The sequence below is a fragment of the Lipotes vexillifer genome, unplaced genomic scaffold, assembly GCF_000442215.2.
Source record: "Lipotes vexillifer unplaced genomic scaffold, Lipotes_vexillifer_v1.1 scaffold732, whole genome shotgun sequence".
NCBI classification, from domain to species: Eukaryota; Metazoa; Chordata; class Mammalia; order Artiodactyla; family Lipotidae; genus Lipotes; species Lipotes vexillifer.
Window position 1 is genome coordinate 2330137 of NW_006792596.1, and position 13025 is coordinate 2343161.

A 13025-nucleotide genomic window follows, 5' to 3' on the forward strand; every position below is an offset into this window, starting at 1 on the left:
ATTCAGCCTTTAAAAACACACTATATAATTTTATTTATTTATTTATTTATTATTTTTTTTTGAGGTACGCGGGCCTCTCACTGTTGTGGCCTCTCCCATTGCAGAGCACAGGCTCCGGACGCGCAGGCTCAGCGGCCATGGCTCACGGGCCCAGCCGCTCCGCGGCATGTGGGATCTTCCCAGACCGGGGCACGAACCCATGTCCCCTGCATCGGCAGGCGGACTCTCAACCACTGCGCCACCAGGGAAGCCCCAAATGAGTGGTTTTTTTTAATACAATATTTTCTTCATCCATTTGTCTGGTGATGGACATTTAGGATTTTCCCATGTATTGGCTATTGTGAAGAATACTGAAATGGACATGGGAGTGAAAATATCCCTCTGAGATTCTCATTACAATTCCTTTGTATAAATACCCAGAAGTGAGAGATTTCTGGGTCATATGGTAGTTCTGTTCTAGTTTTTGGGGAACCTCCATACTGTTTTCCATAGGGCCGTTCCAATTTACATTCCCTTCAACAGTATGCCAGGGTTCCCTTTGCTTCTTATTCTTGCCAATGCTTGTTATTTTTCCTTTTGTTTTGATTTTGCCATCCTAAGAGGTGTGAGGTGATATCTCATTGTGGTTTTGGTTTTCATTCCCCTGATGCTCAGTGACATCTGTTAGCTTTTCATATACCTGTTGGCCATTAGTATGTCTTCTTGGAGGAAGTGGCTGAACTAAATCATAATCATTTCTGATTTCCCTTGCAACCTTTCAGGTGTGAAGTCATTTAAAGGGAGAGATGTTATCTATACAGACACCAAAAGAGTTAATATTTTCAACTTTGTTTAAGGACAATGACAAATGTCCATGACCTGTAGTGTTAATTCAGCAATTTAACAAGCAATTTAGCAGTTATTGAGTTCCTTTTCTGCACCAGCCACTGGTCTCGAAGCTTGATGTATAAGAGTAAATAAAATAGAGGAGGTTCCTATTCTTATTGAACTTAACATTTTGGTAATGACGCATCATTCTGATGAAAGCAGGAATCTGAGCTGATTCATTTAGCAGATGCAGAAGCAGAGCTCATTGCTTGGGTTCCTGTCTTCTCAAGACTTTTCTGTTTTCTTTTAATTATTGTGAAATGAGTAGCTTTGTTGAGGAGCTATGCAGTACTGCTGGACAATCTGAAGATTCTTGAAACTGTCCAGGTGTGTTCTTTGTGAATCTGCTGAATTTGAGCCCACACTTGACTTTTCTTTTTTTTTGCGGTACACGGGCCTCTCACTGTTGTGGCCTCTCCCGTTGCGGAGCACAGGCTCCGGACACGCAGGCCCGGCGGCCATGGCCCACAGGCCCAGCCGCTCCGCGGCACGCAGGATCCTCCCGGACCGGGGCACGAACCCGTGTCCCCCGCACCGGCAGGCGGACCCCCCAACCACTGCGCCACCAGGGAAGCCCCTTGACTTTTCTTTTTAAGGATAAAAGTTATTGGGGGAAAACACTCCTCTAGCATTATCCAGTAAATATTATTTTTTCAAGCACTGAATAGTTGAATATCTTCATTGCTTTTTCCCCTTTACAGTCTTCAAAATTCAACCTCAGACAGGCTTTTTCTAGTACTAAAAAGGATCTGATTCAGAGTTATTTGATAATCAAAACTACGTGTTATCTCTCAGCTGATTATCTGTATTTTGTGGCAAATCTTACCTTCCATTTTATTACAGCTAAACCTATTGTAGATAAGTATTGCTTTAATAGACTCTTTAAATTCGATATTCATTGTATACATTGAAGTAATTTGCTTCCCAAATTTTTCTTTTGAATTGTTATCTGTCTCTTCTTTCCATCTTTTCCTCCACCTTTAATCTCAATCTCACCAGAAATTCTGTAGCAGAAATGAGATAGAGTGAAGGAAAGTCAGTATAAGAGAAAGGAGACTACGCCAACATATTGTGTCACATATTGTGAGTGGTAAGGCAGGGGAAGAAATATATTTCAGAGTATCAAGGTGGAGGAACCAGATCATTTCCTTGTATTTTCAAAATTAAGTTTTCACAGTGTGGCACCATTTGTTGTTGTTCTGGCTCTTGTTTGTTTTGTCTCAGTTAATAGAATACCAAATTAATATTCAAATGTAACACATCCAAAGTCTAACATGAATTATTTTAGTACTATCTATTCTTTAGATCGTTCACCGTTTGATGAATCCTATATATGTGAAAAACGAATTCACTGTGTGGTACTGTAGCCATGAACAGGTGGATGCCCATTAAATCCATTAAATAATGCATCTGCGGAAACTGAGCCACAGAGAGATTAAGTAAGTTACTTGTTCAAGACACAGAACTAGTGAGTGGCAGAGTGGAGATTTGAACCAAGTTTTCTGGCTTCAGTGCCTGTGCTTCTGAGGTCTACTAAAGTACTGTAAACTTTTAACTATGTACTTTAAAGTGTTTTGGAAACACCTGGGGAGTTTGTAAAAATGCAAATTTCTGGGTCCTCTTCCCATGGTTTCTGATTCAGTTGACATGGGATAGGTATCAGGAAGCTGTTTTTAGCAACAGTTCTAAATGATTCTGACGGGCATGGTCCATGGATCATTCTTTGAAAGCACTGGTTTATAGTAATGGGGAAAAGAATGGTAAAGCTGTTAAAGGCAAAGGCTCAGAAATTGAATAGTTTATTTGGGCTGGTGTCCTGACTCCTCTAGCTTTGGGCACACTGCTTAAACTCACTTTTCTAACTTCTGCAAGGGAGGGTGGGGATAATGGGTTTTTATGAAGATTGAGTCCCTTAATCCATTTAAAATGCTAAGTATAGTGCTAGCAAATAGTAAGCTCTCAATTTGTGTTTGCTTTTATTAGTGCAGCATGGGCAATGCGTAATTAATTCAAATGTGTATGTAGATACCACAAAAAATATAACAGAAATGCTTTCTTCCTTGATCCAAAAAGCAAAGAGGATGTCTGGCTTTCATTTATTTCTAACATTCCTTTATTTTTTCCCGCCTAACTTTAAAATCATTTCCCTCAAGTTTTCAACTTTAGCTTTTAGGTTCCTGACTTTCTCTCTCCATCTGAAAGAACACTAATCTGTTTTTCTGCCTTTTGTATCTCCTGCTGAGTTAACCTGATTGTGTAACATTAAATTGGGTCAGTTGGGGGGAAAAAGTTGGGGGTGAGAGAAGATAAAAGGCTTTTCCGGAAATCTGAGATTAAATTTTCACCGATTGGTGGAAGTGTCATCCAGGTCTTATTTCTCTGTGTCTTCTTTTGTGCTAGTGTGGTTACATGACATAAAGGTGAATTATTTAAGTAATGCTATTTTACTCCTCTTTGCATAATCACCATTCTTTCACTTCTTTCCAATGATGACAGAGAAGCCCCTCAGAGAATATTCAGAAGCCTTTGTAGTAGAAGGGAACTGAAAATGAACCAATACCTCTTGATAAAAAAAGTACTGACTGAACTGCATGGGGAGGACATGGATTTTATCTTTAAATATTCCAATATTATTCTAGTCATCAACTAGGAAAACCAAAAACTATATCAGGTAGTTGGAAATTTAGTCTCCCCCATTAAGATGAAAGAATGAAGAAATTCAAAACAGAACATGAACAGGGAACACTGCCATGTGGCCCCATCACATAATCCTGATGGGTCCACTGAGTTCTTGACCATGTAAGTATGACCCCTTGAGTTGAGGAAGAGATACGTGAGGATGGATTAGGACATGAGAGGAAGGGAATATTGTCTTATTCGAGGTACTATCTGGAGCTGCTAAGAAGATATGTGAGTTCCCAACCTAGTTGTAGCAACCTCAGTTCAGATTGCAGGATCCCAAGACTACCTGGTTTCTATTTTGTCCTTTCAGCAACACTCTGGCGAGTCAAGCCTTTCTCACTCTTTTATGAGGTCAGATTGTTTCTCAAAGCCAGGTGAGTGATGTAGTAATGTTGCCTATCTTAAAATTTTTGTGAAGGAAGAAGAAAGTGTTGAAAACTTCTAACTATTCTCATTTCCTATTACGACCATGTCTAGATACTGTTACCTTTCAGTTTTTAAGGAAGCAAAAGAAATGCTGTGAATTGATTTTCCCTGTCTCAACAGTTTGACTTAATCCCTGTTACTATTCACAGTATATTAAGCAGTCCTGAAGTGAGCTGAGCAAATATTTATCATATGCTATTTAAACATGAGAAATGTGACATATAAAAAACAGGAGAACAGAAGAATAGTCTAAGTCCTTTGTGCATTTTTTAATTGGATTTTTGGTTTTCCTTTTGTTGTTGAGTTGTAGTTGTTCTTTATGTATTCTAGATTTTAACTCATTTTCAGATATATGGTTTGCAGATATTTTCTCCCATTCCATAGGTTGCCTTTCACTCTATTGACTGTTTCTTTTGCTGCACTTAAGTTTTAAAGTTTTATATAGTCCATTTGTCAATTTTTGCTTTTGTTGCCTGTGCTTTTGGGGTCATATCCAAGAAAATATTGCCAAATCGTGTGTCGTGAAGCTATTCTCCTATGTCTTCTTCTAGGAGTTTTAAAATTTTAGGTCTTGCGTTTATGTCTTTAATCTATTTGAGTTAATTTTTGCACATGGTGTGAGGTAAGGGTACAACGTCATACTGTTACATGTGGATATCCAGTTCTCCCAACATTTACTGAAGAACCTGTCCTTTCTCCATCATGTAGCCTTGGCGTTCTTATGGAAGATCATTTGACCATATGCATGAAGGTTTATTTTTGGGTTCTCTATTCTGTTCCATTGGTCTGTATGTCTAGCTTTATGCCACTACCATACTGTTTGGATTACCTTAGAGGCTATGGACTAAATGTTTGTGTGTCCCCCACCCCCCCAAATTCATATGTTGAAGCCTTAACCCCCAATGTGGCTATGTTTGTAGATAAGTCCTGTGAGGAAGTCATAAAGGTCTGTGAGGGGGTGATACAGATAAGAGTGGGCTCCTAATATGATAGAGCTCTTATTGGAGGAGGTCATTGAGAGGATGTGACCGTTGACTGATCCGAGAATAGGACTCAGGCAATTGGAGTTGCCCCCTCCTGCATCCCTGGAATGTAACTTCTCCCCACAGTTCCCACAGTGGGAGCTGTTTTCAAGGACTCAGCCTTGAGAGAGTACTGTGTTGTTGAGACCATCTGGAATGAATACATGACTGAACCCCATTAATGGCTCTATATAAACTTTTAAGATTCTGGTGGGTGGGTGTGGAGATTTAATAGTCTTAGAGCTGCCCAAGAAAAGCCTAGTATGTAAGTTGTCTCATTTATTGAACTTGAAACCTGCCAATCTGGAGCAGTCTGCCTCTTTCTTCAGTCTCTTCTTGCCCTTCATGTATGGGGGCCAGTTTTAGATTTCACCCTGGAAGCTCCGGGGGTTTTGATCCAACAGCTGGTGTCTTAGAAGAATAATAAGCGACTCTAGAGCTTTTTCTCTCCACAAGTGCACAAAGAGGTCACATGTGCATGTATGGAGATGGCTGCCATACGCAAACCACAAAGATCTCTTACCAGGAATTGAAGAGGCTGGCACCAACTTCTCAACCTCCAGAACCATGAGATATAAATTTCTTGTTAAATTACCCAGTCTGTGGTATTTTATTATAGCACCCGGAACAAACTAAGACAGTAACTTTGTAATATGTTTTGAAACAAGGAAGTGTGAGACCTCCAACTTTGTCTTTTTTCTTGAAACTGTTTAGGTTATTCAGAGTCCTTAGAGCTTCCAGATGAATTTTAATAGTTTTTTTTCTATTTCTGCAACAAATGCCATTGGCATTTGGTAGAGATTGCACTGATTGCACTGGTATGCTTTGGGTACTATTGACGTTTTAATAATAGTAAGTTCTCCAATGCTTGAATAAGGATGTCTTTCCATTTATTTGTGTCTTCTTTAATTTCTTTCAGCAATGTTTTATGTTTTTCAGTGCATAAATCATCCAACTCTTTGATTAAGTTTATTTCTAAGTATTTTATTCTTTTGATGCTATTATAAATGGGGTTGTTTTCTTAATTTTCTTGTTTGGGTTGTTGTTAGTGTATAGAATGCAACTGATTTTTGTGTGTTAATTTTGTATCCTGCAACTTTGCTGAATTGGTTTTTTAAATTCTTATGGGTATTTTTGTGTGTGTGTGTGTGTGTGTGTGTAATCTTTAGCATTTTCTATATATATATTATACATATATATCATATATATGTATCATATATACATACATATATATATACACATGTATTTGATCATATAAATATATATATATATATATATATATGATCATGTCCTCTGTGAACAGAGATCATTTGACTTCTTCATTTCCAACTTGGATGCCTTTTATTTATTTTTTTCTTGCCAAATGCCCTGGCTAAGACTTCCAGTCCTAAGTTAAATATAAGTAGTGCAAGTAGGTATCCTTGTCTTGTTTCTGATCTTAGAGGAAAACCTTTCAGTTTTTCACCATTGAATACAATCTTTGCTGTGGGCTTTTTATTTATGGCCTTTATTACATAGGGGCAATTTCCTTCTATTCCTGGTTTGTTGAATGTTTTTATCATGACAGGGTGCAGTATCACTGATTTTGAACATGGAGGAGGGGGCAGTGAGCCAAGGAATGTGAGTGGCCTCCAGAAGCTGAAAAAAAGGAAGGAAAGGGTTTTTCTCTAGTGCCTTTAGAAAGGAATGCAGCCCTGGGCTAAAACATTTATTTCAGCCTAGTGAGACCCATGTTGAACTTCTGACCTACTGAACTGTTGATAATGAATTTGTGTTGTTTTAAGCCACCTAGTTTGGGGTAGTTTGTTAACATCAGCAATAGAAGACTAATACATTATGTCTATCTCCATACTGGGAGTTTTTCTGCATATTGGAAGACTCACGTAAAATTAGTGATCTCTATACATTGGGCTTTAGAGTTTGCAAAGCACCATATGTATCCATCCACCTATCATTTGTTCAACCAGATGATGTTTAATCTTGCCTACTATGATCTTTTCTAGGCTTTAGGGAAATTAAGTGAATGAAATAGTAATTATTCCTGTTGGATACTTTGAGGTGGTTACTTTTACTCCCCTTTCTAAATAAAAAGTATTGAGATTCTGATAAATTGACTTGCCCAAGATAACACAAATAACCTTCTCACTACAAACTCAGGGCTATTTTCACTAGAAACTCTTAGAAAAATAGCAGATTACATTTAGTTGGATACCTATTCTGATATAACTTGAAATTCCATTGCCATTTCCTATCTATTATACAAACATAAGCAAGCCAGTTAGCCTTTGAGCATCTATGTTTTCTGTGAAATGAGAAATTAATTTTTAAGCAAATAATCCAAGGATGAGTGAGATATGGGTAGAGCTCCTTGACATGTGTTGGAGGAAAATGTTTACAAGTAAGTGCTAAGATTGTATCTATTATTTTAGACATCAGGATATTCTGGCTATATGTGTTTCACTTTTAAGGAACATGGAATTTAGCAAATAATCATTAGTAGGTTGTGGTATTGGTATATTAAATAGTGGCATGAAATAGTCATACTAGCAGAGAGGCTATGGTCAAAAAATACTGACCTTAAGTATCATCTGCTTATTATCTCATTTGCTGAAAAGTTATTTTGAATCATTACAATTCTACAGATGTTTCACAGATGTCTTTAAGGATATATTTCTGCAGCTTGTTATTAAGCTAACTTCTATGCACTATGGCAGACTTCCATAGCATATTAATGAGAACATTATGGAATTGTAAATAAATATGTTTGTAGCAATCGAGATGAAGAGCAGAACTGTAAAAATGGTTATTAAAGTCTAATTAACATTTTAACAGTAAAAAACTTGATGCCTTGATACCAGAGGAGAATGGTCTCAGTCAGTAGATAAAATGAAGAATTCCCAAGTAGGCTTAAGAGTAGATGAAACACTGCTATCAATATTTAATGGTATATGTCAGATTTTACCACCATTTGAAAGAATGCAAAGAGGGGTTACCATAGAAATCACCTTGACAAATATCTGCACAAAATGCAATACAAACTATCCCTCAAGCAGCCTTGCAGGGGTTACTATGATGTCCAACTATACTCTTTTCATGTAATCTCTTGATAGAGCGGAAAAATGACAGCGTGTGTGTGTGTGTGTGAATGTGCATTTATGCGCAATATAACTTGAAAATTGTAAGAATAGTATGGAAATTCTAGAGGCAGGTATATTCATTTTTCTTTTTCATTTTAAAAGGCATTTACTGTACATTAGGAAACAAACCACATAGTGGTTCAAAACACCACCAAGGGGGCTTCCCTGGTGGCGCAGTGGTTGAGAGTCCGCCTGCCGATGCAGGAGACACAGGTTCGTGCCCCGGTCCGGGAAGATCCCACATGCCGTGGAGCGGCTGGGCCCATGAGCCATGGCCGCTGAGCCTGCGCATCCGGAGCCTGTGCTCCGCAATGGGAGAGGCCACAACAGTGAGAGGCCCGCGTACAGCAAAAAAAAAAAAACACCACCAATTCTCAGTAGGTCAAATAGGTGCTGATTGCAGATTTAAACTAGGTTCAACCTTCTCAGTTTTACATGTGGACGTTGGATTTGGAATGCAAGATGCAGGGTGTGTGTGTGTGTGTGTGTGCGCGTGTGTACTTTATTTTTCTTTATATCATAATTACTCTTTGATAAAACTATAAATGTCAAAATTATTTATAGCTTTAACAAAGCATCCATCATAGCCAGGCAACTACAGAGACAAGGCAACCCGGGAGATGCTCATACTATTTGAATTTAATATGCTATTTTACATTTTAGTGATAATCTTTTGTATCATGGCTCTGTGATATTTAAGTATTACATTTTAGCAGCCTGGTCTTGCACCAGTTAGACCAGTTGCCTTTCCAAATGTAATCTTCCATTGTCATTGAAAAAAAAGTTTCTTTCTTAAATCTTTGGAAAAACTTAGCCACACATGCTCCCCTTGAACTATTCTGCAATTACAGCATAAACTCAAAGCTCAAAAAAATCATACTTATTTCACAAAATCTTTAGTAAAATAATATTGTAAATTCCCCTGCTCATTAAAAATGGGTGGAATAGAAATATGGGGTTGTAAAAGGGATGAAAAAATTAGTTGCTGACCCAAAGTGGAGGGTGTGGAATTGTAGACATACAAATGTTAAAAAAAAAATGTAATGATTATTTTAAAAGGTAAGGAGAAGAGTCTGACACTTTTTTCTAAACAATTTATTATGTTTAAATTGAATGAATATGATTTTTCATAATATAAACATAGACATTATTCAATAAATAAATAAGAATCCTAGGTCACTTTATGACCTATTAAGGGAGAGAGAAAGAGGAAAAGAAAAATGGAAATATTGAAGGGAAAAGATAGAATAGGTAATAGAAAAAAAGAGAAGTTGGTCTGAAGGGGAGTAATAAATACAGGAAGAGACAGAGCCAATGAGGGGAGGGAGGAAAGAAAACACAAATAAAGGGAGGCAAGATCCTCTCTCTCCAGCTTGCCCTGAGAATATTTTACAGATTTAAAAGAAGAGAATTCACATCCCTCAGACGTATTTAAAAATTAGATAGCAGTAATTCAGAAAAAGAAATGGGTTCATTTCTTGTCAGACTTAATAGCACTTTGTTTCTTTCTCATGTGTCACTTGTGTTAGGCCTTGGGTTTTATTGTTATAAGTGTACCCATCAGTCTCTCCCACTGGTCTATAAACTCTTAGTTCATTTTTCAATCTCTCCATTTCAAAGCTCCTAACCACAAAGGATTGAAAGACAGAAAGAGAAACTGATAAAATAAACCTTCAAACACAGAGGGAGGTTTAATACACTTCTCCCTGAAACACAGAACAAACAGCCAGAAGAACTGAAGAGAGAAAGAATTGGAGATTTAAATAACCCAGTGAAAGCTTGATTAAATAAATACCTATAAAGGCTTGTACTCAACTGAAAATAAATATATTTCAAAGTACACACAGATTATTTAAAAAATTTACTTGTGTAAGGCTACAGTGGAAATCTCAACAAATTTCAAAAATGTCAACATCATACAGACAACATTCTCAACCACATGTAATATTTTAGAAATCGGAAAAAATTTTAAATTTCCTCCTCCTCTTGCCTGTCCTGCATGATGATCTGGGGGGAGAGTATACTTAACAAATAATGTGTGGGTTAAAGAAGAAATTAATTAGAAAATATTTAGAACTGAATAAATATTGAAGCACTGTGTATCAAAACAGAAGATACAGTTAAAGTGGATCTTAGGGAGCAATTTGTATTCTAAATTTCTATATTGGGACAATATAAATATTTGAAAATGTAAAGTCATTGTCAAAATCAAGATAGAAGGAACAACAGAGAAAAACCAAATAATTTAGAAGAAAGGAAATTAAAGAGATGGAACCAAAAGTTAATGAAATAGAAAAAAGACCACCAGATAAAAATCATTAACATAATTAAAAGAGTTTCTTGAAAAGACTGATGAAATAAATAAACTTCTGTCAAATTTGATACAAAAGATAAACAGCACAGGCCAAAATGAAGAATATTATCTGTAGAAAAGGACATTTAAATCCAAATATAAGATGTAAGTAGAGATTCAATAATCACAAGAATGTCCATTAAGAAATCTTATGCCTATGTATTTCAAAACTCAGAAGAAATGTAAAAAGCTTTAGGACAAATATAACCAAACTAACAGTGGTTCAAGGAGAAATGGATAACCTGAATAATAAAAAAGTATTAAAGATTGTTGTTAAAAACTCCCACTGGTCTACCCAAAACACCAGGTTTAGATAGTGTTTGGGGAGCTAGCTGTTTGTTATTATTGCTATTATTATTATTATTATACAAGTCTAAGATTACCTTATACAAACTTCTCAGATTGTATTACAAGAGGAAAGCTACCATAATTCATTTTATGATGTTAGTTTTACCTTGGTACTGAAATTGAAAAAAGATTTTAAGAAAAGTAGATCTCACTTGTGAAATTGGATATAAACACTGAAAATCAAATATTAATAATGAGAGATCAGTAATATACTAAAAATGGTATGTTATGATCATATAGGCTTTATTCAGGAATGCAAGAATGGTTCAACATTTGAAAATCCATTAAAGACATTCATTTATAAATGGTGAACTGGATGCAAACATTTATCTCTGCTCCCTTCAAAAATATACACAAAAATGCCACTAGAAGGAAAAAAAAAATGTGGGAACAGTTAATGAGAGAGCAGACAATACCAGGTAAGAGAGGTTAATGAAATTTTGGAAGCACAAAAGCAAATGAATGAGTGGTTACTGACAACAGATTTGGAAAAGCAGAAATGTAAGCCTGTGAAGAGGAAATCCAAGAAGAAGCAAGGCAATTTGAGAAGACAAACCTTAAAACCTCCCATAAAGGACTTCCCTGGTGGTGCAGTGGTTAAGAACCCGCCTGCCAATGCAGGGGACACAGGTTTGAGCCCTGGTCTGGGAAGATCCCACATGCTGTGGAGCAACTAAGCCCATGTGCCACAACTACTGAGCCCACATGCCACAACTACTGAGCCCACGTGCCACAACTACTGAAGCCTGCGTGCCTAGAGTCCGTGCTCCGCAACAAGAGAAGCCACTGCAATGAGAAGCCTTCACACGGCCACGAAGACCCAATGCAGCCCAAAAAAACAAAAACAAAAACAAAAACAAAAACAAAAAACTCCTATAAATTAGGAGGACCAGATACCTATGAAGTCAGGAATATTGGTTCAGAGTCGATTTAAGAAACAAAACCACAGGTCACCTCCTCTGTGCCACTCAGCTACACACCTATTCCGTCTCCACCACGGCAGAAGACCGGAGGTTTGCTTGTGGAGTGACTGGGCCAGAGGTGTTCTCCACTCATGGGCACAAGGCCTGGCTGAGAGACTGGGGACAGTTATGCAAACAGGAGATTAAGTGTGAGAATCTTGGTCCCTCTTTCCCCTTTTTGCTCAGAGAATGCAGTCAGCTGGCTTCTATCCCTCAAGGTGGAAGATTGATTGGGAGACTGATCATTTTGTGTGTGTGTGTGCATGTGCATATGTACCTGTGTGTGCATGTGTATTATGCACTTACTGTATGTCATACACTAAATATTACCTACTTAATTTTTATCTAAGAACAGACTAAGATGGAAAAGGATGAAGCAAGGAGGCTGCAAGTTAGATATTCTTGTTTATGACAAAGTATGAGGTAATTAAAATGATTCTAAATGTGTATTCTTTCAACAGACAAATATTGAGCAATACTACATTCAAGGTCTTTAAAAATATGTCTGGCATTGATTTTAGAGGACAGGAAAAATCAAGTAGTCATTGATCTTATTATCTTTATAGGAATTGGTTAAAAACCGATTGTTATCTATTTCAAGAAACTCACTGTTACCCATGACCCAATATTAGTTGCTTCTATTAAAAGAATAGTGTAAAGAGAAAAAGTATGAACTTTCATGTGGTTATGTGGTTTTTAACAAATGAATTAGAAATGGTGTAATTTATTCCTATATAAGCTACCTTTTTTGAATCCGAAGAATTGTGATGGTGAATTACTACCTTTTATTTATGGTAAAATAACATTGCTTAGAATTCAAAATGAGTCACAAATATAATATCATTGTCTTCTCACAACAAGCCTTTGAGGTAGTTGAGGCAAATGGCATCCTTGTTATTCACAGGTATTCTAACAGTGAAAATGGAATTGTTAAGCATTGGACTTGAAACTGAGAGCTTCAGGCTGGGCATGGGGGTCTTGACTCTGTTACAACAAGCACTGTGAACTTGGGTGAGTCCTGTCTATCAAATAAAAGGGTTAAAATTGTGTTTTTCATAGCAGTCTTATGTCTATAATCTGAGAAAGAAAACTTCACTAATGAGAAATTGTGCCAGTTGGTCCCCAAACTGTCACTTAAAAATGTTATAAAAATTTTTTAAATTCTATAGTTATTTTAGATATTCCCTCTCCTTCTTTCCCTGTCTCCTCCTCTGCCTTCCTCTTTCCC